Source organism: Muntiacus reevesi, chromosome 6 (genome assembly GCF_963930625.1).
Source record: "Muntiacus reevesi chromosome 6, mMunRee1.1, whole genome shotgun sequence".
In the NCBI taxonomy this organism is placed as follows: Eukaryota; Metazoa; Chordata; class Mammalia; order Artiodactyla; family Cervidae; genus Muntiacus; species Muntiacus reevesi.
Window position 1 is genome coordinate 93,511,930 of NC_089254.1, and position 12,888 is coordinate 93,524,817.

The 12,888-nt window shown below is 41.8% G+C and overlaps 1 protein-coding gene across 5 annotated transcripts in view; it reads left to right on the top strand.

The window, feature by feature from the left end:
• Positions 1 to 12,888, top strand: part of CALD1 (caldesmon 1) — a 202,601-nt gene that overhangs the window by 71,982 nt on the left and 117,731 nt on the right. The window contains exon 3 of one of the 5 annotated variants that reach the window (XM_065939008.1): positions 3,002 to 3,094. The exons of the other annotated variants lie outside the window; for them this stretch is intronic. The gene's annotated coding sequence lies outside the window, so the exon portion shown is untranslated. The remainder of the gene's footprint in view (positions 1 to 3,001; positions 3,095 to 12,888) is intronic. 5 annotated transcript variants of the gene reach the window in all.

Here is a 12,888-nt window from a genome sequence, read left to right on the forward strand (position 1 = left end):
ATATTTTTCTTTATTCATTCCCAATTTTAAAAATAAAAATACTGAGGGAATTGGGACCAGGGAAAGGGAAACTAAGCAAGTAAGTACTGACCTTGCCAGAGGGTTTGGGGGAAGGTACTGAGGATTTTTTTTCCCTATGAGTTTAAATCTCTTGGTTCATTCATTAGGCAGGTAACTCCATGATTTCTTCTAGTCTCCTGTTCCTTTGATGAAGCCTGAGGGTGAAGAATGAGAGGCCTATGTGGAAGGGGTGGACTTCCCTGGTGGCTCAGTGGCAAAGAATCCACCTGCCACTGCAGGAGACCTGGGTTCAATCCCTGGGTGGGGAAGATCCCTGGAGAAGGAAATGGCAACCCATTCCAGTATTCTTGCCTGGGAAACCCTGGAGGGCTACACTCCACAGGGTAGCCAAGAGTCAGACATGATTAAGCAACTAAACCACAGCAAGAGCAACATGTGGAGTGGGTTCTATAATCTGCGTCAGCATCTGAATGCAAGGAACTTCTTATAATGTGCAAATTTCTGGACACCTCTCTGGAATTTCCCATGTCATATTTTCTTGAAAAAGCTCTCCCAGAAGATTTTGATATGCAGCCAGTCTGAGAACCTCAATTCTAGGGGGACAGTGTATTGTAAGTGCCATGAAGCCAGGTTCAGCGGCTGTTTGTTCACTGGCAAATCTCTGATATGTTCCTGACACATAGAGAGGAGCAGGACCTGGAGGGGAATCTCTCCCACCTGCACCCTACATGTGCACACAGCTCAGTGATTTGGAAAAGAAGTCTGCGTCTTTATCTCAGTGACTTGCAACCTGCCAGCACTTTAGACTCCCTGGGGACAGCTGAGAAACACATATGCCTGGGGCCTAACCCCCCAAATCCTCGTTAGGTTGATCAAAGGAGGATCCCAATATTGGGTCATTTTTTCAGAGCTCCTTGGGTGGTTGTAGTGAACAGCCAAGGTCAAGACCATCAACTAACTCTTAGGCCCTTGAAGCTGCCCTGCAATTAGGAGGGTCAGGGATCATGCCTTCCCTGCATTCTAGAGATGATGAAAGAAAGGCCACGGAATAGATGCAGTAGGTCTGGATGTGGCAGCATCGGGACTAGGTACCCAATCCTTATTTGTTTGTAAATTTACTCGTAGGATTTGTTCTCACCTAAACACTACCCTCTCGTGCTATGCCAGGGCTCCCCAGGTGGCGCTATTGGTAAAGGACCCCACTGCCAATGCTGAAGACATAAGAGCCATGTGTTCGATCCCTGGGTAGGGAAGATCCCCTGGAAAAGGGCATGGCAACCCACTCCAGCGTTCTTGCCTGGAATATCCCATGGACAGAAGAGCCTAGAGGGCTACAGTCCATGGGATTGCAAGGAGTCGGACATGACTGAAGCAACTTAATGCACAGGTACTAGTGCTATCCTATTCATTTAGGCAGTGGTTCTTAATTTGGGGGGGGTGGGGGGAAAAGGGAGCAGAGACTACTTTCAGAAATGAATGAAAGTTAATACACAAAATCTGGCCCACAGTTTTGAGGAGTTCATCATCCCCCTCTAACTCATAGGTTTTGTTCACTCACTCAACAAAATTTCTTGATGCCCTGCTGCATGCTGGCAGAAGCCTAGGAGCTGTAGGGAACTAGACTGTAAACCAGGCTTGAGCAACTTCTCCAGCTAGCAGATGTCTCACAGATTTTCTTGTCCCCCTCTTCTGCAGTTTTATAAGAAAGACCTCCAAAATGAGGCCCATAGTAGGAGAAAAGGAATTTAAATGGGATTTGGAGCTCTTATCACTTTCTGGCATTGTAACCTAGAAGGATAATTATATCTTTTATCACTCCAACTAGATATTAGGCTCCTAAGATCAACACCCACATCCCCAGAATAATGAGCAAGGTGCTGTAGATGTACAACAATACAACAGTTGAAGTGTGCATTTTGGACAAATAGGAGGAGATGGTAGAGGTTCAAGGAGGGGAGCTGAAGATAGCCTGAATGTCTGCTCACAAATAAAGAAATGGAATAAGAAATAACACCTGGCCCTGCTGAATAATTTACAAGCCCCTCAGGTTTCCCCATCCGTACTTTGCAAACCAGCCTTCCTGAGATGGATACAAACCATCAATACCATGCTAGGCAGGTTTTTGTTTTGTTTGCTTTTTACAAATCTGGAATGAGAATCTACGAATCTAAGATTGATTCCCAACAGTGGGATTCCAAGCCAGTCCCTAAACTCCAAGAACTTCTATTTCCTTCCAACGCAAAAAAGCAAAGAATGGGGTGGGGGAAAGCAAGGTGTGTTCTTAAGGTCCATGTGGGCCCCATTATTCTACCAAAAAAGGCAAACATTAAAACCCAGAGCTGCACTTCCCACACTCATATTCATAGCATCCTTGTTGCATCATGCTAGGGCAAGTTAGGGATGCGATGGTGATTTGCGGCTGCAGTTCATTATTTCCTTGGTCTAATATTTAATATTTGTTACTTTGTTTCAAGTACAAGAGAGTTACCTCTAGATTATCTATTAGGGCATTCTACCATTATTTGTAATCTTCTGGAACCTCCTCTTTTACCTATTAACCAAGTCCCTAACCATCAATAGCAGAAGATTTGGGGCAAAGCAAAGGGTCCAAAAAGACTTTGAGAGTCTGAGGTTTAGAAGGTTTTGAAGGTGAACTTAGAAAAGGCAGTGTCCCTGGCTATGTTCTAATGTCTTTGGTCTTTGATTGTTGGCATTGGTAGTGCTCCCTGCTTTGTACAAACCATCTCTCACCTCCATTATTTAGAAGAATTTAGGGACTGACTCCGTAATAATTGTATTAATTTTCTTTAAAATGCAACTATCAATTGCAAATGCAATATCTATTTATATCTGTGCTTTATTTCCCTTTGATAGTCCTAACCAATATCAGTACCTGAGGAAGAAATTGTATCTTAAATATTTGGAATAGCTGTGCATTAACTAAAATTCACTGCACTGAGTTTCCATCCTTTTATACCAGGTAATCACTGAAAAGCTTGAAGATCATCCAGCCGAATTCATAGGGATTGGTAATCAACCAGAGGTTCACAAGCAGACATTTGACTGCTTACCTGTGAGTAGAGTTTATGTGATTTTGGCGGTGGAGCAGGCTCTGATCTTAGCAATTACATAACATTTCTGCCTGATTGTCTAAATTCTCGCACCTAAAGATTCATTGTGAGAAACCAAGGGTTCTGCTATGCCCTTCATAGTTTATTTACCAAGTAATCTATCAAGTTTGAAAGAATTGTTTTCCTGTTTTGTAATCTGATTTTTTTTGCTTTAATTTTAATTTTTTTCCTGCATCTATAGTATATTAAGCAAAACAGTCCCCAATCAATAATGAAGTTCTCACTTCCCAAGAATGTTACTGACTTGAGGGAATAGAGAGATGATAAGGGAGTCTTCAGGGTAAAGGAGCTCACCTTTGAACAATGATTTCAGGAGGAAGTACTCTTCACTCTTAGCAAATCCTCCTCACCTGGAAGAACTTCTACCAGTAGACGGTCTACCCGGGGAGCAGAAAGAGGAGCTTTCAGAAGGTAGAGGATGGAGAAGCTAAAGGAAACTTCACTCATTCACAGTTTTTCCAAGGCTGGCACTAGTAGGGAGAAGTGGTTTTCTGTGGCTGCCAGAGCGAAATACCGCAGACCGGGGGGCTTACATAGCAGAGATTTATTTTCTCACAGTTACGGAGGCTGGAAGTTCAAGGTGAAGGAGTTGACAGGTTTGTTTTCTTCGAAGGCTTCTCCCCTTGACTTGCAGATGGCCCTCTTTTCCTGGGTCTTCACATAGCATCCCACTGCCAGCACACGTTTGGTGTGCTCTCTCTGTCCAACATCTTGCTCTTCTTAGAAGGGCCACAGTCACATCAGACTAATGCATGCTCTAAAGATTTCATCTTAACTTAATCACCTCTTTAATGACCAGATCTCCAAATCTGTTTATATTCTAAGTTATTCGGAGCTAAGATTTCAACATGCGAATTTGTGGGAACGCAGCTCAGTCTCTAACACCCCATCATTTTTCCCCCTATATGCTGATTTTTAGTTTGTTGCATATGGACAGCTCTCTGAGTCTCCTCTCCTGAAGTCCCTTAGCACTTATGTCACTCTTAGAATATTTGGTTTTCCTACAGTATGTTGCAGTCCTTCGTATACATCTCTCACTTCCCTGTTTCATTAAATAACTTTTGAAGCTGAAAAGTGTGCCTTTCACATCTTTCATAGCACTAGAGGAGGCTTTGTAAATAGTGAGCGTTCAATAGTACTTATTAAATGAATAAATGAATGGAGAGGTAAGATACAAGTCTCTGCACCTCTAATTCGCTTTAAGACCACCTCCAAATAATGATTATTAGTGGTGCTCTCTCCTCACTTGCTGCCTGTCTCCTGACTTCCAAAAAGTGGAAATAAGTCAAAGCTGGAGACAGAGACTGAAAAAAAAATAATATGATTAACTGATGGCAGGAGACTTACCTCGCTCCTCAAAGAGTAAACAACATGGACCTGCTCCAGATACTGAGAACACTCTTTTGGGAGCCAAGAGGGAAGGACAGTGAGTTTAGACTGAGACTTGCTGAGTTTAAGGGCCTGTGCGACATCCAAGGGTGTGTGTCTAGAATACAAGGGCTATGCAAGTCTGAAGCCCATGTAATAACTAGAGATAGAAATTTTCATAATCATAACCTACACGTAGGAATTATGAGGCCACCCAGAGAGATTGCAGAGGGAGAGGAGCAGCGGTTTAACAATGCCACTAGAAATTGCATGTAGAAAGTTTGCCTGGTAAATAACAGGAGGAAGAAATCTAAATGGCATTTCTAATGTAAGAATATGTGTATTAGCAACTGCAGATGTCTATCTATTTCTCTCTTCACTTATTCCTTTGGTCCTATTTTATAACTTCTTCTGTCCTCTCCTTTAGGGCTCTGACCCAAGCCATTCCTGGGGAGCTTTCTCTACCCGACCTCGCTCCTCTCCAGCCAGCTCCACCCACCCTAGCCTGTGTTTGACTCCCCAGCTGCTTGCCCAGGGCTATCATACATCAGCGCTTCCCTTTAGGACCATTTTCTCTGTCACAATCAGAGCTGGTCAGACTGGACAGTAGGGGAGGTCCAGGATTAGACTCCTCAATGTCCAAAGAGACAGAAGGTCAGGTGACTGGGACTCCTCTGCCACAGAACAGCGTCTTGTCCAGACAGTCAGTAAAGGACTCAGTTGAGGGGAATGTACCTCCTTTGCACTGAACCCCTTCCATAGTGCATTGGTCTCCCCACACTTCCTATGCCTTCAAGGAGGTTTTGGTGATATTTTCCTGTTTCATGCACAGGACAGAATGGGGGCTAATGATGCATGAATGGACCAGGCCCTGAGTCATGGTGGCCATAGCAAGCTTCTCCTCTCTGGGTCTCACCATCAAAAGCAATTTCTAATTGGGCCATCTTCACCCCAGCCCTGAATTTCCCACTTTTCTCCTGCTTAGTGTGATACAAACAAAAGGAGGAAAACTATTCATTCATTTCTCTGTTATTTTCTAAACTGTCATTTCTTTTCCTTGCTTCTCCATGCACCAACAACCCCCCACCCCCACCCCGGCCTCCATTTCTCCATTGGTTCTCTTTCTCTAGCAGAAACCCATGATCTTTCTTTGGATTGTCTGATTATTAGCAGGAGAGTCTGTCAGAGGCTTGTAAATTTCCTCCTTCTCTGCATACCCCTTCCATTTCTTAAAAATAAACTTTGAGATACCAGATTTCTTCAAGTACCCCCCACTTCCATACTTTCCTCTTGGTATTCTTCAAGTTGCCAGGAAAAAGATGCCATTTTTCACTCAGTGACCTAAAGTGCTAATGGTACCTGTGTCAGTGGATTTTACATAAATTGCTATTTGTATAAAATGAGCAGGGAGAAATTCTGAAGTCAAGAGAAAACAGCTCTGCAATCCATGAATGGCCTAGGTGGGGTATTCCAAATGAATGGTGGCCAGTGGCCAGCAGAGGTGCCTCCAGACTGCATTTCAATCACTTCAGTCAGCTATAAGATATGAAGAGAAAGATAATTTTCCTATGAGCATGTATAAGAAGTGCTTTGAGTTGTAAGCACCCAGCAGGCTTTGCCTTGTTTTAGAACAGAATAAATGGGAGTTTTTATAACCTCTGTGGGCCAGTATTTATGGAGTCAGTTGAAGCTCTAGATGGTATGGAAAGAGAGGGTTTTTTCCCTTTATCTTCTCTTGAGTTTTGCAGAACAAGCCTCTCTGGACACTCTTGACACAGTATTCAGTCTCCTGTTTAGTTCAAGTGTGTCTATACTTGTTACAGCAGAATTTGAAGGGATCACTCTTGCACTAAAATTGTTTTCTATAGATTTCTGGTAGTGACTGTAGAACAACACCCAAGTTTGCTTAGGAATCAAGAGGACTCAAGGAGCATGGGTTCTCAGGTCTTCCCAGTTCTTGAAACTTTCATGATAAGGAAGGTAACAGGGCATTCCAGCATCACCATGCGCAGATTTTGTAACTTTGGCCAAGTGATGGTGTTTGCTTGGCCAGGGAATTGCACCTGGCCTTAGGAGGCACCTCCATTAAGCACACATTCCTACCCAGCATGGCTGTTGATGGAAAGAGGTTTTGTCAGGGTGGGCAAACCAAGATTAAGGCACAGATACCAGGGAGAAAAACAATGTTGCCAGGAGTTCTTGCCTAGAACTCCTTTCCAGACTTCTGTTCCAAAAAGCATGAGTGAGTATGCCGTAAACAGAAAAAAAAGAAGAAGAAGAATGATCCTGCTATTTAGCTTTCAAACAAAACTATCAGAAGTCTGAGGTTCCAACTGTGATGGGATTTGTACAGTTCAAGGACACAGACTCAACTACTTCCAAAGTTTGCTTTGGGATGTTCAATAAAACAAAACTGCAAACATCTTGTACTAGCCCATGGAACAGTCCTCCAGTAGAGTTTAAAGGCTCAATCGGGGGGGGGGGGGGGGGTGGCGGTGGCGGGGGAAGACTGAAACATTTTCCTTCCTACTATTTTCTGTATCAGGTCCAACTTAATGCCAAATTAAATCTAGATTTTTTTTTTTAATCGACTTTTACTGGAGGAAAAAGCAGAGCTGCATTCCCTGAAACAGATATTTTAAGGCCAAACTTATTACTTGGGGTTTTTTTTTTTCCCTCCTCCTTTTTGCTAATTCAAAACAAAATGTCTATCATTCACTCTAACACCAGTCTTTAAGAGCTGGAGACAAATGGAGTCTGAATATTCACGCCAACGTGGTATAAATGAGCTGTGATTTCAGGAGACTGGCTGTTTCTCTGACAGGGGAAAAGAGAGGTTGACTAGTTTAATATCTTTGGCTGAAAACACTTTGTTAAAGACGAATGGAGACAGCCAACATTAATATCAAGTCCTGTTATTTAACGACCAAGAATGACATACCGTGGAACGGGGCATCCTGAGTTTGGAGAGAAGTGTGTTTATCACATTCAGAGAATGCAGAGAGGGAGTGAATACAAACATATGGCAGGCCTGAAGGAAGGCACTCGTCTAAAAGCATTTTCTTCAAGTTCTTCAAAATATTCCTCCCATAAGTATATTATACCCATGACTGTGAATCTGATTCCATCACAGACTCTCAAGATGTATAAACATAAAGGCATTTGTTATCATGAGGGACTCTGGGGACATATCTACTGCCTCCCCCAGCTTGCTGGCTAATGGATTAGAAATAAAAGATGCAGTTTTAAGTCAGGGTTGGTGGGGGAGGCTTGTGACCACTATTAGCACCATCTGTCCTTTTCTTGCTCTTCAAACATACACATTCAGTCACTCATTAATTTATTCACTCTACAGCTATATACTGAATTGGAACTTCTCTAGCCAGTGCTATATTAGGTCTGGGCTACATTAACAATTCTAATGTTCCTTCATTCTTCCTATAAAATGGACTTTTTTTATTGAATGCAGTGGAAAATCTAGTGACTCCAATAATATACTCTTTGACATAAATTGTGATTTCTGATTCTTTTATTTATTTTTTATTGGCCTTATCTTAACAAAGAGTCATAATATTTTATATATCTCTGCTGTCTCATCTACCTATCATTCTTAATTATGTGGTTTACAGGCAAACACTGCAGACCACTGGCTGTATCTCTGATTCTACTTTTCGGAAAATTGCTTTGAAAAATGAAGCTTAATTGTCCCCTGCCTTATTTGTGTCCTAAATTATATTTTCAAGAAGAATTTAATAATTAATAATTATTAGTAATTAATTATTATTAATTAATTGGGGGGACATTAATTAGTTAGGGGGAGACATAACTGTAGTATCAAAATAATTGGAAATTAAGAGCAAAGTAAGGGTTTGTGACTTTTTTATCGGAATGCTCAAAGAATCAAAAGTGACAGACCCAAAGTGATTCACTGTGAAACCGGTGGTGCTTAAGCCGCAGAGCCCCTCGTTTGAACAGATGTCTGTCACACCCGTGCCTAAGTTTTTACATTTAACATTGTATTTGCTTTCTTAAAGGACTCCTAAATAATTTTCAGGTCTTACAAAATCTGAGTCTGTCTTAAGACAAACACTAACAGATAATCTTAGATGATTTTGCTTCTTGTCTGAAATTAATTCAATTAAAAAGCAAAAAGAAATAGTCAAAGTGTGTTTTATTTTTTAAAGACTTTAGGATGAATTCAGCTTACTTTCTAAAGTGAACCCCACTTAAATGAAAAAATAAATTAGTTTGCCAAAGCCCAAATGGACATCAACAAGATTCATTTTCATTTCATTAATAAACATCAAATATGGACTCCCCCTAATATCAAGCAAGCCAAATCCTTCCAACAGGAAACAAATTCTAGACAGGGTTGTTTGTAGCCAAGCAAGGATCCTTTAGGCAATTACATGGTCTTTTCATCAGTGAGGTTATTGCCATAAGCTACCTTGTATTACATCTTGTAAGAAGTAGCATAGTCTCACAAAGCACAGACTCTAAGGGCTAGGCTGCCTGGATGTAAATCCTGGCTCTAATATTTGCTAATTCTGTGACCTTGGGCAAATGACACACCTTCTCTGAGCCTTAGTCTTTCCATCTATAAAATGGATCAATAAAGATTGTTAAAAAGATTTATACTGATATTTATAAAGTTCTTAGAACTGTACTGGGTACATAGCACATGCTATATAACCACTGACTAAATAAATAAACTCCATCTAGAATGTAGGCTAATAGATGAATTCACATAAGTTCACCCTTTAACTCCTCACAGTGCCTAGCCTGGCACATGAGAGCCATTAAGGAATGATTGTATATATTAGGGGTTACCAACAAGCAACTTGAGGTCCACACTGACCTGAAAATGGGCTTCCTTTGCCCAGCATGGTTTTCCTGAAATTTTGATTTTGAATTTTTTTAGGGATGCATGCATTCTCCATCTCCCCACAGGCCACCACTCCCCAAGTATTTACCTTTTGGGTCCTTTAAAGCATTTGAGTTTGTCATTCCTGGTGTAAGTGAATGAACACACAACACATGAGCACTCCTGCAGTTAGCGGTAGTTTATGACTCATTGGAGTAGGCAGATGGGGCCAATGAGCCATTTCCACTCCATGAAGCCCTACCTGATTAGCTTACCCATTCCTATTTCTATGTTAGAAGCCATAGGACAGAAACAGAAAATCAGTCAGTTGAATAAATACCTTCATGAAGCAGTGCCTAATATCACAAGATCATTTTTGTCATGGACTAGCTTAAGCATGGCTATGTCAGTCATGGCGAGCTAGGTTATGCTGGGTTGGGGACCACTCAAAATCTTAGCGACTTCAACCAAAGGCTGCTCACTCGTGCTTTCTCTCTAACCCTGGATAGGCAGGGGTCTCTCGTCCACATCACTGCCATCCTTACTTGGGGACCCCAGGGCAGAGAGAAGAAATACTCTGAAGGATCTCATATCAACAAGTAAATGGTCTGCCCCAGAAGTGACGGGATACTTCCGCTCACAAGTCATTGGCCAGAACTAGTCACTTGGCCGAAGTTGACCACAAGAAACCCAACAATTACAGTTCTATAAGGTGCCCAGAAAGCGTAAAGGCTATTAACGGCCAGATGTGTGGAATTTTTGGAACTTGGATTTTTAGGCCAGAAGTTTTTTCAGTAAGTTCAGTTCAGCAGCCATTCTCATGTATCTATAAAGGCAGAGCAAAGCACCCAGCACTGCGAGGGGATACCAAAGGAGATGCAGGCCCTGACATTGAGCAGCTTCACATTTGCTCAGAGAAACAGAGGGTATAACACATTTGAGTAACAAAGCTGTGTAGTATTGACCATCAAAAAGATCAGTGCTAACAATGCTACAGAGTTGAAAGACAGGATGCTTCTGGAATAAAGAGAAGACTCAGCTACACTGTAGGAAAATATATGGGATTTGCAGAAGGAATGGAGGGCACGGCAGGTTATAAAAGAGAGGAAATAGGGACAAAGGCCCAGAGGCAAAAATACTAGCTGGATTGCTGCAGGACTAAGGAAGTGGCCTGACTACGGGGTCAGGAGAGGTGGTGGGTACAGTGGAGTCATTACATGCAGGGCCCCCAAGGTGGACAGGGAAACAGGATGGTGGCTTTGCCGGCAGAGGGGTGGGGGCTGGGGGAAAGACCATCCCTCCTCACTAACCCCTTCATAGCCCAGACACCTAAACCTCCCAAGCTTCAGCTTATTCCCCAAACCAAGATTCCTGGATGTCAGTCTTCCCAGACCCACAGGGCAGTCATTGAATGGAGACAGTAGTAAACCCTGGGTTGCTCCTGTTTTCAGTTCCAGGATTTGATCACTTGTCCTACTAACAAAAGAATATTCAAGTTCAAGTGAAACAGCCTCTCATTGCTGGGGTCAGTTCAGCCCTTCTGCTACGGAACATCTGTTTTTGAAATTCAGCTGAGACCCTGACTTAAATCTGTTTAACTTAAAAAGCAGCAAGAGAACATCTTGTTTTCATGAATGTCCAGGGGCTGTGTGTCAACAAATTAAAGGTCTGCTTGTGGTATTCAAAGTAGGAAAGCTGGTCATGAGATGTTCTGCCACTGAAGTAAATTTATTATGGGTTGTTCATTTCTTGGAATCATGAACCAAAATTTGAAAAAACAAAGTGAACCAACTACATTCAAATCAACAAATTTCTGCCCAGTGGTGAGTGAGAAACATGCTTTTGTTGTTGGGACGTTACTGAGTTGGGTGGTTTCTAGAAAAATGCCCTCCACTCTAGCCATGTGAAATTAATATCTTAAGTGGATTCCCTATGTCTGTATCAGTTCTGGCAGATCATATTTTTTGATAGGTCATTATATTTACATTACTTACATAGGATCTGAAGTTGGAAAAAAAGGGTGAGAATATTTCACCACCCTGCAAATCTAACTAGCTACTTTACTCTTCACTCACTTTTTTAGGACAGAAAAGTAGAGACGAGTTCGATTTATCAACACCTAGAAGAGCAAGTGCCTGGCACAATCTAGATGTTGATATATATTTAATAAATACAAACCTCAGTCTCATACATTTATGTTCCCTTTATCAATGCTTATCTGTAGTGTAGTAACATTATTCTTTTTTGAAAAAGCTATTACTTCTTAAATCTTATTTTAACCCAAAGGAAACCTTGAGTTAGAACTCTGCTTAATGTTAAGCAGCAGCTTGGATAGGAGGGGACTTTGGGGGAGAATGGATATATGTATATGTATGGCTGAGTCCCTTCACTGTCCACCTGAAACTATCATAACATTGCTAATTGGCTATTTCCCAATACAAAATTAAAAGTTTGCAAAAAATATATTAAAAAGCAAAAAAAAAAAAAAAAAACAAAGAAAACCAGGAGTCATTCCTGTAGTTCTCTCTCATAGCAGCTTAGATTTTCCTTTCCTAACCCCGTCCCAGTTTATATTTTATTGATTTATTGCCTGTCTCCACCATCAGACTATAAGCACAATGAGGGCAGAGTAGTTGCATTCACATCCTCTTTGCCACACCCGGCAAGGTAGCAAATGGTAAGTCACAATATTTGTTGAATGTTGTTTTTGAAGTTTTGATTGTGATGATGGATGTAGAGCCTTTGCCAGTCTTGAATATGCTGTCGTTGTTGTTCAGTCACTCAGTCGTGTCCAACTCTTTGCGACCCCATGCACTGCAGCACACCAGGTTTCCCTCTTCTTCGCTATCTCCCAGAGTTTACTCAGACTCATGCCTACTGAGTCCATGATGCCCTCCAATCATCTCCTCTGTCGTCCCCTTCTCCTCCTGCCCTCAAGCTTTCCTAGCATCAGGGTCTTTTCCAATGAGTCGGCTCTTCACATCAGGTGGCCAAAGTACTGGAGCTTCAGTTTCAGCATCTCTTGAATATACATGAATTTAAACATAGTGAAGAAGACATTAGGACTTAAAATTCAGTTGAATGTAGAGAAGCCTTTTATGTGATGACACACTCCCATTCATTTGAGCATACTCTCTCCTGAAGGTCATGGCGGGATGGGTTGGTCTAATCATCTCTATGTTCTCTCAACTGAAAATTGTCAGCTACATCTGCAATGTAGCTGGCCAAGATTAATGTCAAAGCACATGGCAACAGTTTAGGACTTTTTTTCCCTCTCAAATAGTTAACTCATTCCTGGTAGGATTAAACCTATGACATTAGCCTTGTTTGTAATAATTGTTGATCTAGCAAGCTCCCTGGTAGAGACAGTACAAAGATCTACAGTCAGAAAGCTGTTTCAGTTGTCTGATGGGCATGTGGCTTTGTGTGCTCATTCACTTGTCTGGGTCACTGTTTACTTTTCTGGTGGTCAGGCAAAGTACCAACACTTTAGCCGAGTGGGGA